This window comes from Corythoichthys intestinalis, chromosome 2 (assembly GCF_030265065.1).
Source record: "Corythoichthys intestinalis isolate RoL2023-P3 chromosome 2, ASM3026506v1, whole genome shotgun sequence".
Lineage (NCBI taxonomy): Eukaryota > Metazoa > Chordata > Actinopteri > Syngnathiformes > Syngnathidae > Corythoichthys > Corythoichthys intestinalis.
The window spans coordinates 13,508,990-13,528,590 of record NC_080396.1 but is presented as its reverse complement, the minus strand read 5'-3'; the positions used below and the strand labels follow the sequence as shown (position 1 = coordinate 13,528,590).

Genomic DNA, 19,601 nt, shown 5'->3' with positions numbered 1-19,601 from the left:
TCCCAAAGACGTATTTATACGTCTTTTACGTTTTTTGTTTTTTTTTCTCCAAAAAAAGACATCTCTGGGTCGTGATTCAATTTAGCTCCAAAGCACAAAGCTGAAAATCCATTTTAAAGCAATAAAACTGGGAACTGGAGGGCAGTAGCGCATTTGGTAAGACCCGCAACCCGATTCAACAGCAACAAATGGCCAAGCAGCGCAGCCGGGCGCCGGCGGAAGACAACCGAATGGATGCCAGGCAGTGGACGACCGAGCAGAACAACCGGTAGGACGACCGGGATGCCAGTCGCTGGATGACCGAGCAGAACGACCGGGACCACTAGTGCAGCAGACGATGCCTTTGAGTCTGTGCTGCTTGCAAGCAGAGCCCGCAGAGACTCAAAAAAATTCATCTTTATGAGACAGACGGCGCTGAGGGAAAAGTTTAACCGGCTGTCGCGGCCAGAACAGCGTCATCTTTCAGTTAGTTATGTGTAAATAAATTGTTACTTTTCTATCAAAAGCTCTATTTGTCTTGTTGTTTATCTTATTCTGTAAAAGAAAAACATTATCCAGATGTTTGGGATGTAACTAAAGTAAAGAATAGCTGTGTATAGGTCAAAGTTATGTTTGAAATGTATGCTTTTACAAAAAGTTCAATTTCTCCGTTTTTTTTCATCAGGAATTGGAAAGTTACTCAAACTATGCTATTTTCTAATGCTTATTTCTATGGAATGGAACAGGATATGAACTAACTTTTTTTCTGCTGAAAGAATAGAGTCTAATCTTTCTTTTGGTGGGTTCCATGTTTATATAGCAATAGAATTTTCTGTGGGCCTTGCAAAAACAGTCAAAATCCAGTAAAACGGCCGGGAGCAAAGGGCCTTGCACCGGTGAAAATGGCTGGGAGTGAAATGCGAAAATGGCTGTGAGTGAATGAGTTAAGTCTAACTAGTTTGTTAGATTTCAGTTCATTCTACATACAGTACTGTGCAAAAGTTTTAGGCAGGTGTGAAAAAGTGATGTAAACTAAGAATGCTTTCAAAAATATAAACAATGATTGTTTATTTTTATCAATTTACAAAATACAAAGTGAGTGAACATAAGAAAAATCCCTAATTTATTCTGCAGCATGACAACGACCCCAAACATACAGCCAATGTCATTAAGAACTATCTTCAGCGTAAAGAAGAACAAGAAGTCCTGGAAGTGATGGTATGGCCCCCACAGAGCCCTGATTTCAACATCATCGAGTCTGTCTGGGATTTCATGAAGAGACAGAAGGATTTGAGGAAGCCTACATCCACAGAAGATCTGTGGTTAGTTCTCCAAGATGTTTGGAACAACCTACCAGCCGAGTTCCTTCGAAAACTGTGTGCAAGTGTACCTAGAAGAATTGATGCTGTTTTGAAGGCAAAGGGTGGTCACACCAAATATTGATTTGATTTAAATTTCTCTTCTGTTCATTCACTGCATTTTGTTAATTGATGAAAAAAAACTATTAACACTTCCATTTTTGAAAGCATTCTTAGTTTATAGCATTTTTTCACACCTGCCTAAAACTTTTGCACAGTACTGTACGTTATCACATGACTACACGAGCTCACAGCTAACATAGAGTGCTAAATGACGAGCTAACTTCGGCAGCCATTGTATGATAGCAGTTCGCTGTTTGTGCCTTGATTAAGCACTGTTTGTTAATTATATTCTTATTTTGTTTCATTTACTTGAGCATTGTGTAGCACATTGTGGTGCGTATATTTCGTTTGTTTACATTTATAGTCAAACGTGGTTACAAGCATTCTTGTGAGCGGGAATAATCTATTAGAATACATATTATCTTTCGTCTGATGAATAAAAAGCTTCGAAAAACTTTTTGCAAAATGAGTTTTTCGTGTACCAAGGCTTTCGTATCTTGAAGTAAACTGTATCTAAAATGTAAATGACATTTACATTAGGCTAACATGAAATAAATCAATTTAAAATTTAAAAAATAAATCCAAATACATGATTTTTTTTTTTTTTTGAAAAGTAGGGGGAAAAAAGTTTCAACACACCAACTACACACTAATGTATGAAATGATGACTAACTATCATCTGCATTACTGAAATTTTGATTTACAATGTGCACAACTGAAAAAAAAAATTAAAAATACAGAAACTCAAAAGGGACGACAATACTTCAACAAAATTTTACTTCAACTCAAATAGTTGGAAGTACAGTACTGTTTTTACCCTAATCTATTCTCCGGAGAGAGAATGCCTTCTTACTAACAGGTTGTACAGGGAGCTGACAATCATATTATTAGTTTTATGATATTGAATCAACCATGTATTGTACACCCAGGTGCAATAGTACATGACACTGTAAAATCTCTAGATATCCGGTGTGTGGGGAGAAAAATGTAATTGGACTTTTTCAACAAGAGGTCAATATTCTCACTCAACCAGGCTTTTCTGTTGCTAAGCAACAAGAGCACAGGAATCAATCCCATTTCTGCTTTTAAAGAGGTTCTGTTTTTTTGTCAGTTGCCTTCGTGACCTGAAGCTTGCCTGCCCATGAGACCTAAGGGTGGAAACAACTGGCACTTACCACCACAACAGAGTTCACATTGAGAATTTGGGTATTGAGGAAGGGAAAATAACATTTTTTAAAAAAGGACCGCATTATGGTCATTTTGAACAAATACAACTTGCTGACAATCGATTGTTACTGTACATATGGCTCGGAAAATCCTTTGAACCCTGACGAGTTGGTCAACTGTCATTTCGAGGAAGAAAAAAAAAATCGATAGTTTTATCCTGAGTTGTAAGTGGTTTGGTCACCTTCATACCCTGAAAGGCTGCTATTGATGACAGTCGGCAGCAAGTTTGAAACTAAACGTTGACCTTCGGAGATTGGCAGCAGTGGAGCGCATTAAGGGTACAAGCTAAGGGGCAAGGCTGAATAAAACAGTTTCCTAATACGTACAGAGACAAGAGTATAATCAATACCTCATTTGCGTGCTTCGCGAAGAAGCGAGGATGGTGGCTGATAGGTACATTATACTAACAGGACTTGATGGTTGACAAATGTGCATTCTGCCAAGTCACAACTAGGGCTACATGATTATGCCTGAAATTATCTTTTTTTTTTTTTTTTTTTTTTTTTGCAATATTGTAGAGAAAACAAAAACATACTGCTTTAATTTTCTGCAAACAGTTTCCAAAAAAAAAAAAAAAAAAAAAAAAGTTCTAAAATTTATGCCTTGTCATTGCAAAATAAATTATGAAAAAAAAAATGACATAACTGAGTAAATATGCTATTCTTGTGTTAACGTACAGACGTCCGGAATTCGGAAAGGTTAATAAAGGTTGATCCCAATCAAGTCAGTAACCCCTAACAAGACCCTCCCTATTGCCACTGCACATTTTTCTCTCGCTATTACTCAGAAAGTGATGCTCACTTGTTATTTTGGCAACTAAATGAAGCATTAGATTAATCATACACTTGGTACTCGGATGTGCATCAGCCTGCATTTGAAATGTAATGACCAGCAACAATCGGGTTAATAATTGTGGCTGGAAAAAGAAAATCACTATCTCAGTTCAAATGCATTCAATTCTGCAACCCTAAATAAAACCATAAGCTAAAAACCAAGATCTTCTTGTCGATTCCTACATTTTCTTTAAAGTACATGTGACACGAAAAAGCATGTTTATTTCATAATACACGCGGTATTTTATGCTCTTGAATGATATGGACCACTTGGATGTGTGTGGAAGTGATCGCTATATTTATTTAGTTTTTTTTAATCCCACGCCATGAAAATGAGTGACTTCCGGCAACAGTCTCGAGTTGAGAAAGAGGGCGCTGTGACGTGTACGGATGAAGGCGTCCTCTTCACTATACAGCCGTACTGTTGTGTATGAGGACTAAGGATTCATCTGATTTTGCGGATTAATATGTTTATTTTTCGCATCACGCCAGCCAAATGGCTGCAGAAAAATCATGCTGTATGAGGGAGAGGCGTGTGCGCCTTTTTGGAGTTTCAAAAGGTTCCCATTCACCGTGGATATTGGCCAAAACAAGCCCTAATACTGTGGGACCATGGGACTTACGAGGAAGTGAATAAACATCTTGTTTTGTATAATGTCAAATACGAATACATCGATCAAAAAGTATGAATGAATGAATGAATTTATTGTCATTGTCATCATCATCAAAATCGTTGACAGTTTCAGAGTGTGGAATTTTACCCGAAGGAAAGACGAAGACAGACAAGGAAAGACGGGAAAAGCAGATGCTTATCGAAACCCGTCCCCCATCAGCCTGGGACGCACAAACAGCATATTGTGTATCAGTCCAGTCATAATCTTCACATTTCGTTCGAAAGTCATTGAGTGCCATGGATTTTCACATATTGTCAATTCGCAGGTCAAACACAGCACTCTCGTTGCAATGGCAGCTCAGTAATGTGATTTTGCTGGAGGGCATATCCTAAGAGCAATTGTTATGTCTTATTCTCTGACCCTGACATTTAATCATCCTTTGCTGTGAGAACATCATATCTGTGATGTGTGTGCGCTCTGTGGTTATGAGGGATTTTGGTCAATGTAATGTTTTATTATATTTTGTTTGTACATTTTTTTGAAGTAACTTAATGAATTTATATTCGTTAGCGCTGCATCACATGTATTCCATAGGCGAGCCCCAGTGTTTACAATCGAGAACGATTTCATTGTAGTCCTAATGGTCTGATAGGAAAACAGTAAACACTACAAAGTTTCTTTAAATAAAGGACTATTTACGTTTGATCATTGATAGGCATGTAAAAAGCTCTCCTCATGCACATTAGCTGCACGTTAGCTGATCAACAACTGCAGCCGCCCTCCTCCGTGGAATAAGCTGTAAATTGCTCTCCGCCGGGCGGATTGCCGATCCACAAAGACAATCGGCAACCCAGTCGTCATGTCAAATAATCCGAGCTAGTTATGTGTGATTTTCCGCTTCGAAGACTTTGAAACATCACTCGGTTCGGGTTTGCATGTCAGCTAGCTGTCACGCCTCTTGGTTTGTTTACATTCGCCGAAGCCGGGGAAGGGAAATGATATATGTCCGATTTAGGTGGCATAAAATATCGTTTGGGAGGTGCGACAGTAAATGTGAAGTCGACAGTTTTGACCATTATGGAGTAATTTTGCCATGTCATCCTGATTAAGTGCATTTTTATTATTTCATATTCCATTTATCACAAGTCATGACCATGCCATTTATTTAGCAATTGGGGAAAATACTTGGATAAAAAGAATATCCTGTAAAAATATTGAAGTAAAGAGACAGAAGCAATGACATTTTGCAGCTCTCTTCGTCGCGTTTTCCTTGTTGTGAATAGTTCCCCCTCAACGGGCTGACCGGTCCTTCTCAAGCCATTTATTTAGCTATTAGGGAAAAATACTTGGATAAAAAGAATATCCTGTACAAATATTGGAGTAGAGAGACTGAAACAATGACATTTTGCGGCTCTCATTGCCGCGTTTTCCTCGTTCGGAATAATTCCCCCTCAATGGGCTGAATAGTAAAACCGATGAGCCCAGTCTCCCGCTGACGTCATTCACCTGTTGGGGACGCTAGTAGGCATGGCTAACCGGCAGATTAAAAGACTAATTTCTCGTCATCTGGGAATTTGCTAAATTGTTGTATATAGTCGAATCGTCTCAAAATATGATTCTAAATCATATAATAATGCTATTTAAGACTTTTTTTTCTCCTGTCGTATGCTCTTTAATGCTTAAGGAAGTTATATTGGAAAGAGGAGATTATTATTATGACACTCAACATTCACTTGCAAGCTAAATTCAACAGCAATTTGAAATGTATAGAAAATATGGTTGATTTCTCCAGTATCCTAACAGGTGAGCTTCACTTCACTCTTCAAATACAGACTTTCTTTCCTGGCCACAGCCGAGTCTAGCCTCCATGCCGACAACGCACACTGCTCTTTATCAACAGTTCCTCACCACCCTTTCAGCCATCACGTCGCAAAATGTCCACTGCAGCTAAGCACACAGGGTCCATTAAGGTGCAAAAACGACATGCGCTCCGCGGCCATTAAACGACTACAGTAAAATGGCAGCAACATTACACTCAACAGAAACTTTACTGAGGCCAGCAGGTGCTTCCAAAATAAGGCGCAACAATCAAGCTCTGATACTTTCTTTCGATGAAGGTAAAGGCCCAAATGCTAAAAGCAATCCACAATGAACTCAGGGACATAAAAAGTGATAGTCCGATTATCGGCGCAGATATTTGGAAATTTGACGTATATCGATATTGGCCTTTTTTTGAAATATGAAAAAAATCAATTTAAAACTGGGTTATATAGTTGTTATTTCTATGATTAGTTTGTCAGTTAGTCTAGAACCGTTTTTATATTTCTTTTAATATTCTATAAAAATAAAAAAATAAAAATAAAAAAAACACCACGTGCACAAATGCTTTGGTAGTAGCATCTTCATTTATTTTGCTTGCAATGAAAAAACACAAAAGAGAATGGGGGGGGGGGGAAGTAAATCATTCTCATTTTACACAAAACTCCAAAAATGGGCCGGACAAAAGTATTGAAATCCTCAGCCAAATACTGTACTTGGTAACACAACCTTCAGACAAAATAACTGCGAACAACCGCTTACGGTATCCATCAATAAGTCTCTTACAATGCTCTGCTGGAATTTTAGACCATTCTTTTTCTGCTCCAGGTCTCCAAAATTTGAAGGGTGCCTTCTCCAAACTGCAATTTTCAGATCTCTCCACAGGTGTTCTATGGGATTCAGGCCTGGACTCATTGCTGGCCACTTAAGAAGTCTCCAGTGCTTTCTCTCAAACCTCTCTCAAATTTTCTAGTGCTTTTTGAAGTGTGTTTTGGGTCATTGTCCTGCTGGAAGACCCATGACCTCTGAGGGAGACCCAGCTTTCTCACACTGGGCCCAACGAGGTTCTTTATCCACCATCCACACAATCTTTCATTAAAATCTCTCGTCAATTTTTCTTCTCCGTCCACATCTAGTGAGGTTAGCCACAGTGCCATGGGATCTACACTTATTGATGACACTGCGCACAGTAGACACAGGAACATTCAGGTCTCTAGAGATGGACTTGAGATTGCCCATGCTTCCTCACAATTTTGCTTCTCAAGTCCTCAGAGAGTTTGGTCTTTTCTTTTCTCCATGCTCAATGTAGTACAAGGACACAGGACAGAGGTCGAGTCAACTTTTTAATCCCTTTTAACTGGCTGCAAAAGTGATTTAGTTATTGCCACCATTAATTACACAAATTAGAGAAGCATCACACGATTCTTCAAAGGGTGCCAATACTTTTGTCCGGCCCATTTTTGGAGTTTTGTGTAAAATGATAATGATTTTTTTTTCACCCTCTTTTGTGTTTTTTCATTGCAAGCAAAATGAAGATATTACTACCAAAGCATTTGTAATTGCAATCATTTTCTGGGAGAAATTGAGCATTCTCTGACAGAGTTCCAGGGGTGCCAATACTTTTGGTCAGCACTGTAACAACGGAGCTTGTGCAGCACTGGGATTTTAAACGGCGGCTGAAAAGCTTTTCGGATTTCGGTGTAATTTTACGAATATAAACTTTGGATTGGTTCATCAAAATCATCAACTATGTCATCTTTAAGGAGTAACTGCGAGGATAATTTGCGCTTTTTCCCCCGTTTTTTGCACTCAGTTAATAGTTCCTTCCCAAAACCCGGAAGTGTGACGCAAATTCCCGAATGCAATAGACCCTACCCACCGACGTCACAAAATCACGTGATCGCTGTATTGTTCCGCCCCCTTGTCCGTCATTTTGTGTCTGTATTATCAATGGTCTCAATTGATCGAGCAACTTATAATGCATTTCATGGAAGACCCGGTGCTTTCGGATGCCGTAAACTCACTTGATGCGTTGCATAATGCGTTATGTGGAAAAGCTTCAGTTTATCCATTCGCCAGATCCATATTTGATGCCTAAATCGATGTTTTTCGACCCGCTGTCTCTGCCGTATTTGCCTGACATCTGCTAGCTACCCTGATATGTACAACTATCTTGTCCACACAAAATCAGTCTATTCTCACGAAAGTTTGAAAAACTTTAAGAGCTTGGAGGCTTATAAATACTTCGTTGCTGGTTGGGTGAAACAGGTCCTCGTCCACGAAAATTCGGCAGGAATCTATCTTGTGCTTGGAAAGGTGAGTTACGAAATTTTCAATTCAAAATCTTTTGTTCTTGCTAACATCCACTGTCAAGTCTAATGTATTTCATGTCATTTGTCAATGGAGCTAGGGCTTTTAATGTTTATATGGTTTAGCGATAGCACTCTCACTACAAACATACGTGTATGTTGTCGGCGATTAGCCTAGCAATGATCTTAATTGTGGTTGTCAGCCCAAAACCCTCTAAATATATATTAAATGCATCTTACCAGACATAAAATGACTACTACATAATCTGTGGAAATCGTTTGGAGCCCAGTTTTCTCGTCGAATTGCAGATGCACATCTCGCTCTCTCCTCTCCGGGTCTCTCGGAATCCGGTAGAACTTCAAGTCTCTCCGTCTATCTTCTCTGTTATTGCAACCGACCGCAACACACGCCTTCACCATTTTGATTATTAATGTTAACGAGCAGAAAAACACGCCGTAAATAGGAGGAATGTACGTAGCCGTAACAGGTAAACACGATGTGTTGACGGACAATTGGGCGGTACCAGTCAGGAGGACGGAGTTGTGACGTCACGTGGGTAGGGTCTATAGAAGACCACCCACAGCGAGTATAGCAGCAGCAATGATATCAGTGATATTTCCACTGAAAGTATCCATTTAGTATCGCTCTTTCGTGACGCTAACGATGGCAAAGGCTCCCAGGAAAGACTATCTACAATTAATCCCTACATGTTTGAAACTGAGGCGTCAGATAACGACGATTTACTCAGCACAGCAGACATTGGCGATGACGTCGGTTGGCAGCTCGACAATTCACGAAAGGAAGAGTGGTAGGCCTATGTCTAGCATCGTGATTTCTCTCTGAACCTTTCTTTCCCCGGTCATTTTAATATAATTATCAATAATTGCAAAAACAAACAAGTAGTTATACAGATCTAGTAATAAATGTATCAATTTGACATGAATAGAAAACCTGTCAGCTGTGATTTGACAGGCAAGCAAGAACAACAACAAAACAGGTCGCGATCAAGTAATAAACGTATCAAATTGCCAGTAAGGGTCTACTTACGTCTTTGAAAAACCAAGGTTGTATCCTCCAAGGCTTTCAAAGCTGTCGTCGCTAAAATGTTGAAAACAAAGACGCGATCAAGGAGCCGGGGAGAAGTTATTCCCCTTGACTCTCACAAAAGATGTCAAAGTTTTTGGGGCCGCTCATAGAGTCTCGAGCCTTCGTGTGAGCAATTAATCGCTACACATCGAGATGGCATGATGAATCTCACGAGTAAAACCCAAAAAATGTTTGCAATACATGGCGAGGATAGCGTGGTGCGATACTTTCATATTGGAGTGCTGGCGAGGTCCTCAGGAATTGACGTCATCAGGTAGCCGCAGGCAGCGAGGCGCGTCTTTCGTTGCTAAGGTGTTGCTAAGGCAGTAACTCAAAAACTACGCGGTCAATTCAAAAAAAAAAATTGGGGGTAATGTGAGTTTTGAGACCGTGAATGATGCATTCAATTAGAGCAGGGCGGTAAACCGAAAATTTACCGTCATCGAAATTCTTAACGATGACCGACGTAATTTTGACCATGTCGGTAAATTCGGTAAATTAATAAAACAAGAAAATATAGTCTTTTCATCCCGCTTTGATTCTGTGTTGTTCGTCTATGTTCATTCCCCTTTAAGAAAGCAGTGAATGTGCTTACGTAGGGAGTCACATGATCATCAGGAAGCCAATCAAACAAAAGCCCGGTAAGCTAACGCTAGCAGCTAACGCTACAAGCAAAACGTGATGGAGTGTGGCTTAAGGGAGGTTCACCAAACTTTCAACCGACATTTAGTAGACTCTTGGTGGCATCCAGACGGGCTTTCACCCGCTGTCCTCCTTTGTTCTCACGATTTCCGGAGATGGTGCTTTCAGTGCTTTCTACTGGTAGCGAGGCTAACGCTAGCTAGCGGCTAACGCTACAAATGAACGTTATGGAGTCGGATAGCGGCTCTAACATTGTCGAAACGGCTGAACTTAATGAGTGGATTGGGCACGGACTGCATCTAGCAATTACTATGTGGCGTTATTTTGTATCTGTCTGTGTGTGATTCCTCTGATAGCTTTTGTGATGGTAAAGCATTCAGCATAAAGTAGAATCCAACGGCAAAACTTATAATGACCGAGAAATGGCCCCAGCTATTTTTATTGTGCGTGCATTTATTAAAAAATGCACTGGGGGGACCCTTAAACCATAAAGTAAACACTTGTATTTAATAATTATGTCACAGCAGCCATTAACAATAAGTTGTCTTTTTGAAGTGTACTGTTCAAGCTGCAAGTCATTTGTGTTACAATTACATGTTTGCACAGGCATATTGATTTTGACAATGTACATTGTTCAAGTCATACACGCTGTTATACATGTTCATACTTGAATTCTTATTGCTTACAATACATTTTTATAAACTTAATGTTTAGACTGCATGTACAATTGTTAAATACAGTATATCAAATTGAATGCTGGTAAATAAATCAACAAGAAATAGTTCATCTGTATTTCATGCATTGATTCAGATTTTCAAATTATATAACAGTCCGCTTGGGCGAATTTATCGGCATTTATCGTTATCGAGATAAATCTGCTCAATTTATCGTGATACATGTTTAAGGCCATATCACCCAGCCCTACATTCAATACAATTTAACAGAGTAAAACACTCTTGAATTGAAGTCTTCACCTGCCCTTTTAAGACATCATTTTGGATACAAATAAAACTCAATGGATTATGATAAAACCATAACGAAGCCTTTTAAAATTTATGCATGTTGAACTTTTCATTTACAAGCAAATATGAGCTTGTATTTCATTATTAGAGTATGAGATTACCGACACATAATATAGTCAGTTCCCATTGGGAAAAGGAACAAACGTAATTAAATGAGTTTCAACACAAGGATTTTCAGCAAATCCTTCTTCATGTTGGATATAATACAGTAATAGGATTAGCTAATATCTCAGCTTTGACAACACGGATAGCAATCAGACTCGCATCATTCAAAATGCTATCTATATCAAGGGACGACGATAAAAGGGAGGCTTGACTTGACTGTACACTTTCAGCTGAGATATGTGACTAAAGATCTATGATCGAGTCCAGATAATGTCTAAATCATGTCTGCTTTTGTCATCGCAGTTTAATAAAAAAAATACTGGATAATATCAAAGTTGAGATAAAAATCATAAGCTAAAGCAGGGGTCGGGAACCTTTTTGGCTGAGAGAGCCATGAACACCACATATTTTTAAATGTAATTCTGAGAGAGCCATACAATATGTTTAACACTAAAAATACAGTGGGGCAAATAAGTATTTAGTCAACCACTAATTGTGCAAGTTCTCCCATTTGAAAATATTAGAGAGGCCTGTAATTGTCAACATGGGTAAACCTCAACCATGAGACAGAATGTGGGGGAAAAAAACAGAAAATCACATTGTTTGATTTTTGAAGAATTTATTTACAAATCATGGTGGAAAATAAGTATTTGGTCTATACCAAAAGTTCATCTCAATACTTTGTTATGTACCCTTTGTTGGCAATAACAGAGGCGAAACGTTTTCTGTAACTCTTCACAAGCTTTTCACACACTGTTGCTGGTATTTTGGACCATTCCTCCATGAAGATCTCCTCTAGAGCGGTGATGTTTTGGGGCTGTCGTTGGGCAACACGGACTTTCAACTCCCTCCTCACCCCGTGGCGTCAAAATGATAACAAGAACGGGGAGCAAAAATCCCAGAACCACACGGGGGGACCTAGTGAATGACCTACAGAGAGCTGGGACCAGAGTAACAAAGGCTACTATCAGTAACACAATGCGCCGCCAGGGACTCAAATCCTGCACTGCCAGACGTGTCCCTCTGCTGAAGAAAGTACACGTCCAGGCCCGTCTGCAGTTGCGCTAGAGAGCATTTGGATGATCCAGAAGAGGACTGGGAGAATGTGTTATGGTCAGATGAAACCAAAATAGAACTTTTTGGTAGAAACACAGGTTCTCTTGTTTGGAGGAAAAAGAATACTGAATTGCACCATACCCACTGTGAAGCATGGGGGTGGAAACATCATGCTTTGGGGTTGTTTTTCTGCAAAGGGACCAGGACGACTGATCTGTGTAAAGGAAAGTATGTATCGAGAGATTTTGAGTGAAAATCTTCCGTCAGCAAGGGCATTGAAGATGAGACGTGGCTGGGTCTTTCAGCATGACATTGATCCCAAACACATAGCCAGGGCAACAAAAGAGTGTCTTTGTAAGAAGCATTTCCAGGTCCTGGAGTGGCCTAGCCAGTCTCCAGATCTCAACCCCATAGAAAATCTGCGGAGGGAGTTGAAAGTCCGTGTTGCCCAACGACAGCCCCAAAACATCACTGCTCTAGAGGAGCTCTGCATGGAGGAATGGGCCAAAATACCAGCAAATGTGTGCCAAACGCAGAAAACGTTTGGCCTCTGTTATTGCCAACAAAGGGTACATAACAATGTATTGAGATCAACTCTTGGTATTGACCAAATACTTATTTTCCACCATGATTTGCAAATAAATTCTTCAAAAATCAAACAATGTGATTTTTTTTTTTCCCCCCACATTCTGTCTCTCATGGTTGAGGTTTAACCATGTTGACAATTAGAGGCCTCTCTAATATTTTCAATTGGGAGAACTTGCACAATTAGTGGTTGACTAAATACTTATTTGCCCCACTGTAAAAGTAATATGCGCATTTTATGTAATATCAACACTTTTAAAGTAGAGTAAATTCTTTTTAATAACTTATATAAATAATAATTTACATTAAATAATAAATATTGAATCATATCAAAATTTTGTTGTGTCCACAGATAGATTCACCCTATATTTAAAATGTTTCATCTTATTTTTTTTTTTTTTTTTGTGGAAAATATACACACAAGTTTCAGCCGGAAAAGACTGTTGTACTTACGGTTTTAAACCAGCAGGGGGCAGCTTTCGCTTCTTTGCGTGCATGGGCAATAGGTATTTTAGAACAAATAAGAAATGACCCGCCTGTGCTGTAATGCGAGACGGACGTTGTTAAAAGTATTTTTTTTATTGTTTCAGGTGAGAAAAAAAAAAAAAAAAGAGTATAATTTGACTTTGTATATTAGCGGATTGCTTTATTTTAGGCTGATTGTGATGTGTACCTGTGTCAATATAGTTCAGAAATATTTTAATCGTTATGTATGTTTATGTATGACTGCAGATGGGTTCGTAACGGCAAGCGGACGACAAGTGAATGCTAGTAGTGTCTAAAATGCAAAAATGTTTTGCCACAAAAACTTGTATTTATTTATTATCATAATTGTATAAGAATTCGCATTTTGGAGCGAATAAGAAATGAGCCGTCTGTGTGCAGCAATGCGAGATGGACGTTATTTTTTTCTTGTTTCAGCTGTGCAAGAAAATGAAAATAAAACAAAATTAAATGTGTAGCAGCAGACTGAAGCATTTAATCTCTGTCTGCACCACGCGAAAGATTCTTAGCTAATATTTCAACCGACTGCCACAGGCAGCATCAGACTTTTGCCCTCTCCACTGCCACACCTGTCCTGAAATTTGAATGTTGCCTGATCACTGGCTTGCTAAAGGAAAAAATGTGAGCGCCCCTTACTGGCTGCTCTTTTTAACGCTACCCCTGTGGCCCTTACGCCCGCCAGGTTTTCCCCGAGGTCCTAGCGCCCTTACCATTACATAACAAACTTTTTTTTTTTTCACATAACAAACTTTTTTTTTTTCAAATAATTGAAGATTTGTCTGCAAGCCAGATGCAGCCGTCAAAAGAGCCATATCTGGCTCGTAAGCCATAGGTTCCCCACCCCTGAGCTAAGGGGATAAGAAAAAAAAATAATAATAATAATTTTTGTGTTGTATTGAGAGGCATTTTAGAGTATTTTCAGTTCATTCATTTTTTTCACATCAAGCGATTCACTCACAAACATTAGTAAATGTGACCTATTTAACTCATTTGCTCCCAGAAACGTATGAATACGTTCTACTTTTAAATGCTTCAAAAACGTATTTATACGTCTTTTTGCGTTGTTTTTTTTTTTTTTTTTTTTTTTTTTTTTTTTTTTTTTTTTTTTACAAGAAGCATCTATAGCTTGCGATCTAAGAAACAAAAAACAAGGCTCCAAAACCATTTTAAAGCAATAAAACTGGCCACTGGAGGGCAGTAGCGCATTTTGTAAGACCTGCAACCCGATTCAACAGCAATGAACGGCCGGGCAGCACGGTCAGAGCACTGGCGGCATGATGCCAGGCGGCGCTCCGACCGAACAAAACAACCGAGAGGGCGCCTGGGAGGCCAGGCGATGGACGACCGAGCAAAACGATTGGGACCCTCAGTGCAGCGGCTCGACGAGCAGACCCCGTAGAGACGCAAAAATAATCCATCTTTGTGAGACAGACACAGATTTACACGGCTGACGTGGCGACAACGGCGTCATCTCGGCGACAAAGCGTCATCTCTCAGTGGTCATGCGTAAATAAATTGTTACTTTGCTATCAAAAGCTCTATTTGTCTGGTTGTTCATGGTATTTTGTGAAAGGAAAACATTATTCAGATGTTTGGGATGTAACTAATGCAAAAAATAGCTTTGTTAAAATCAAAGTTATGTTTGAAATGTATGCGTTTACAAAAAGCTCATTTTCTCCATTTTTTTCATCAGAAATTGGAAAATTGCTCAAACTAAGCTATTTTCTAATGCTGATTTCTAAAGAATGGAAAAAGATATGAACTTACTTTTTATCTGCTGAAAGAAGAGTGTCTAATCTTTCTTTTGGTGGGTTCCATGTTTATATAGCAATAGAACAGAATTTTCTGTGGGCCTTGCAAAATCAGTCAAAATCCAGAAAAACGGCCGGGAGCGAAGGGCCTTGCTCTGGTGAAAATGGCTGGGAGTGAATGAGTTAAATGAGCTTGCTCCAACCTGATTCTATAGTTGCATAAAAAGAAGAAAAAACAAGACTTGTTTTTTTAATTGTAATGTGAATGCCTATTTAAGATTGAGTTTCTGGCATTCATGAGAAGAGTGAGAAAAAAATCTTTTCCTGCTCTCAAAAGTTAGGTGGGAGGAACACAAATTTTCTGTGACAGAGCTATGACTACTGAACCTACAAATGTAAATTGCTTGTTTACTTTCATTCCCGCACATAAGCCTCTAGCCATCTAAATAGCAGAACGACTGCACTGCTACATTTTTTGATCCCCCTCTCGTTTAACTTATGCAATCCGTGTCCAGTCTCTGTGTTCATTTGCACTGTGTCAATTTCAGAAAGGATTTCACGGGGATCAATATTGCGCCAAGGTTCGTGATGGGGAAAGCTGTGGCAATAAATGTAGGTAAGAAAGAAGAGAGCGAGGACATACCTCATTACTTTTGACTAGAGTGGTTGATAAATCTGTACTGTATTGTTATGATGGATAAACTTTTCATTCAGAGCATTTTCAACCTCGAATTAAAACATTTAGCTTCTGTCGTTATTAGAGATGTCCCAATCGATCGGGTCCGATCACGTCATTTTCAAAGTATCAGAATCGGCAAAAAAATATCGGACATGCCTTTTTTTAATATATATATATATTTTTTTATTAAATCGTTTTCTAATTGTATTTAACGTTACAGACATAATATGTTACATTCATCCAGAGTCTTTAGTTTAGGCTTAAGGTAGGGTTATCAAAATTATCCCGATAACGGCGTTAATTTTTTTTTTTTTTTTTAATGTATCACGTTATAATATTTAACGCAAATAATGCATGCGCTGCACGACCCACTCACGCATTGTCGCGTACAATCTGTAATGGCGCCATTTTACCTATATAGAGAGCTAAAAGGCACCATAAAATGAGTAGAGTGAATTTTGGCATCCTTTGGAGCCTTTTTTTAATTGGCTAAAGCATTACAATCCCTCTCCCTATGATTAGAAATATCGTAGGAAGCAACTTCTTAACACCTTATGTTATTTCCCAACGCAGAGAAGATATATCAATTGGTAGCACTACGCACAGTCATGGTTGCACTTCCCACCATGCATTTGGGCATGGCTACAGTATCATTTACTGAAAGCTCAACAAATACACTAACTGGCAGTATTTAGTCACAATATACAAAGTCACATTTATCCTTTAAGAATTACAAGTCTTTCTATCAGTGGATCCCTCTCACAGAAAGAATGTTAATAATGTAAATGCCATCTTGAGGATTTATTGTCATAATAAACAAATACAGTACTTATGTACTGTATGTTGAACGTATATATTCATACATATAGAGTTTTATTCATTTTTTTCTTAACGCATTGCCAAAATGTATATGATCGGGAAAAATGATCGAGAATGATTGGAATTGAATCGGGAGCAAAAAAAAAAAAAAAAGCAATCGGATCGGAAAATATCGGGATCAGCAGATACTCAAACTAAAACGATCGGGATTGGATCGGGAGTAAAAAAAAAAAACATGATTGGTACAGCCCCAGTCGTTATGTTGTGACATGCAACTTTTAAACCTCAATTTTAAAAAAGTTGGTACATTGAGTTTTAAAAAAAAAAAATCAAGATTTGCAAATTCTTTCCAACCTATTGAATGGTATATTCATGGCAATACACTAATAAAGTAGGAGTGGAAACCTCTTGGTCCCTCACGATACGATACGATTTGCGATACAAAGCTCACGATAACGATGTGACGATACAACGATTAGCGATACATTGGTCAGGAAACCGTTCTACAATATTCTACAAACAACTAATAAACACAAAAACAAGCTTCTGCTGTGAATTGGAATGAGTTTATCACTAGTAGATGTCCAATCCATTTGAACTGGGAGGGTGGCAGCGAATGAACGAATTCCCACTTCAAACGGATTGAACTAGAGCTAAAATGAATACTCGAGCAACTCGAGTGACTTGAGTTTAAAAACTGATCCGAGTAATTTTATTCACCTTGAGGAATCGTTTAATTTTGCCAGCTCTAAGCATCACGTTTTGCCTGGACTACTTTTAATGCGGGACAACGTGCTTGCGTCATGTGCGTAGAGGAAGAAGCAATAAAAAAAAAAAAACTTACTGCAGCTGACAGCCGCTACAAACTACGCCGACGTTGCTAAAAACTACGCCAGCATGATGCTAGTGTGGTAGCAGGTAGTGTCCGATGCGTCTCATAGATATTGCATGCATTTAGGACTAGATGCGAAATGACAGACTCGGCCACGTCTGGGCAGCGTTAGTAAACAGCCGCCATCTTTAAGCAGTAGACTTCTCATCGCTAATAAATATAACGTTACTGTCACTCGCTCACGTAACGTTAGCCCTTCGGAGCGCTAGGTTTCTATTGATTATGACCACTGTCGATGCGTGGCTATTGTGTCTTATACAGGCTTTATGAAATCTGTAAAAACACAGCGCTGTAGAATGATGATGGTGTAAAATTAAAAAATAATAAAGCTAACTGTCAGTTTTAGCTCAGTAGTCATTGCCGAATGAAACACCAAGTAGCACTGGTCCCTAATGAGCTCCAATACAGCAGGTATCATACATTTATTTTGAACACTGCAAAAACTCAAAATCCTATCAGTACTTACAGTTTAGACTAACTTAAAACTTAACTAGAACTTAAAAATAGCTTGAGACAAATGGAAATTAAATTGAAACATGTGGGAAAAACATGTACCTTTCAAGGGATGTGTGTTATCAAGCGTAATTACAGTGAAATTTTTTTTCTAGTCACATCTGAGATGCAATTGTTCGCTGTTTTCAACAATGTACATCGAAAATAAAGACATTGATTGACTGAAAATGGTTCAATATTGCATTAACTGTCTATTTCCTCATGTACTGTATATTATAATTCCTCTTTACCTAATAATAATTTTTTTTAAAAAAAATGTTTTATCCGATTACTTGATTAATCCATAGAATTTTATAGCTGCAGCTCTAGATTGAACGTCTATGGCCGTCAGTGGCAGCCAATGCCAGGCAATGAGGTAATTTGGGGCTATTTAAAGTCATTAACCTGTTGATTTTCAGTTACTTCCTGTTGATTTGGGGGTATTTTACGGGTCACTCCCTGTTTATTTTTAGTTACAGAACAGGAAGTGACCTGGTAATCACCCAAATAAATAGGCAGTGACTCAAACTCAACAGAAAATGACCTGTAAATGCCCTGAAAATCGGACGGAATTACTGTGAATGCTCTGGTTTCGAATGAACAAACGTTCCCAGTCTAAATGGATTCCTGCATTGTTAATGCAGCCTTAGAGTTAACTGAGACACTATTATGGTGGAAGATTTTAGTAGCAACTTGCTGGTTCCTTTTTATTATTATTTTTTTTTTAGACATTGACACCTATTTAAAACGATATCTTCATTCTTGGCAGAAGCATATCGATAACCTTTTGTGATACAAAGTATCACGATATATAACCATTTCGATAATTTATCACACCCCTATACTAAAGGGAAATACTATGTTTGCTGGCATGCTAAACATTGGTCATGCTAAACACACCTGCTTTTATTGCTTGTGCTCCTTCAGCGCCTAATAAAAAACCATTATTAAAACCATAGTGTACTCAACAGACAGAAGACAGTTAAAATGTGAGCGCCTGAGAGGAATGATAGTGGGGGTGGACAAAAGAGCCCAAAGTACGCACGTCTCAGAGTCTCTGAGAAAAAGACAGCAGTTCGTAGTACAGGCCACAAGTCAGTGATGGTTCCATACCGCCCCAACAGAACACGCCGCTCTCAGAATGCAGCTCTACTGGTAGTTCCCGGGGTTTCTAAAAGTATTGTCAGAGCTAGCGCCTTTAGCCACCAAGCCCTTGTTTTATGGAATCAGCTTCCAGCTAATATTAAAGAAGCTGAGACAGTCTGCACATTTAAGATTAGACTAAAAACGTTCCTATTCGACAAAGCTTATGGTCAGGCTAGTTGAAGTCGGATTAGACTCACAGTTCAGTCTAAGCTGCACTAGAAGCTATAATGCTGGGGGAAGTACAGCCACTGAGTCCTATTTCCTTTTTCTCACTCTACCTACTAGAGCTGGGAATCTTTGGGCACCTAACGATTCGATTACGATTCAGAGGCTCCAATTCGATTTTAAAACGATTATTGATGCACCCACCTCCTTTTTTTTTCTTTTTCTTTTTAAATGTTTTGTGCATTAGTTCCAAAATTGTTCAAAAATCCTCTCGGGCTAAACCAAACTACTATTTCAGTATCAAGTTAACATATAACAGTAAACAAATGTACAAAAATAACAGTAAATAAAACAACTCCAGTCCCCATTCTGTATCAGCAGCTTTAAACAACATTCAATTAATTTAATGTTGTGAATCAACTGTTACAGTTGTTAAAATTACTCCCGTTATTTCC

At 38.8% G+C, this 19,601-nt stretch overlaps 1 protein-coding gene across 1 annotated transcript in view; it reads right to left on the bottom strand.

Moving 5' to 3' along the window:
• ctnnbl1 (catenin, beta like 1) overlaps positions 1-19,601 on the bottom strand; it is a 116,358-nt gene that overhangs the window by 42,946 nt on the left and 53,811 nt on the right. The gene's annotated exons all lie outside the window — the stretch shown is intronic.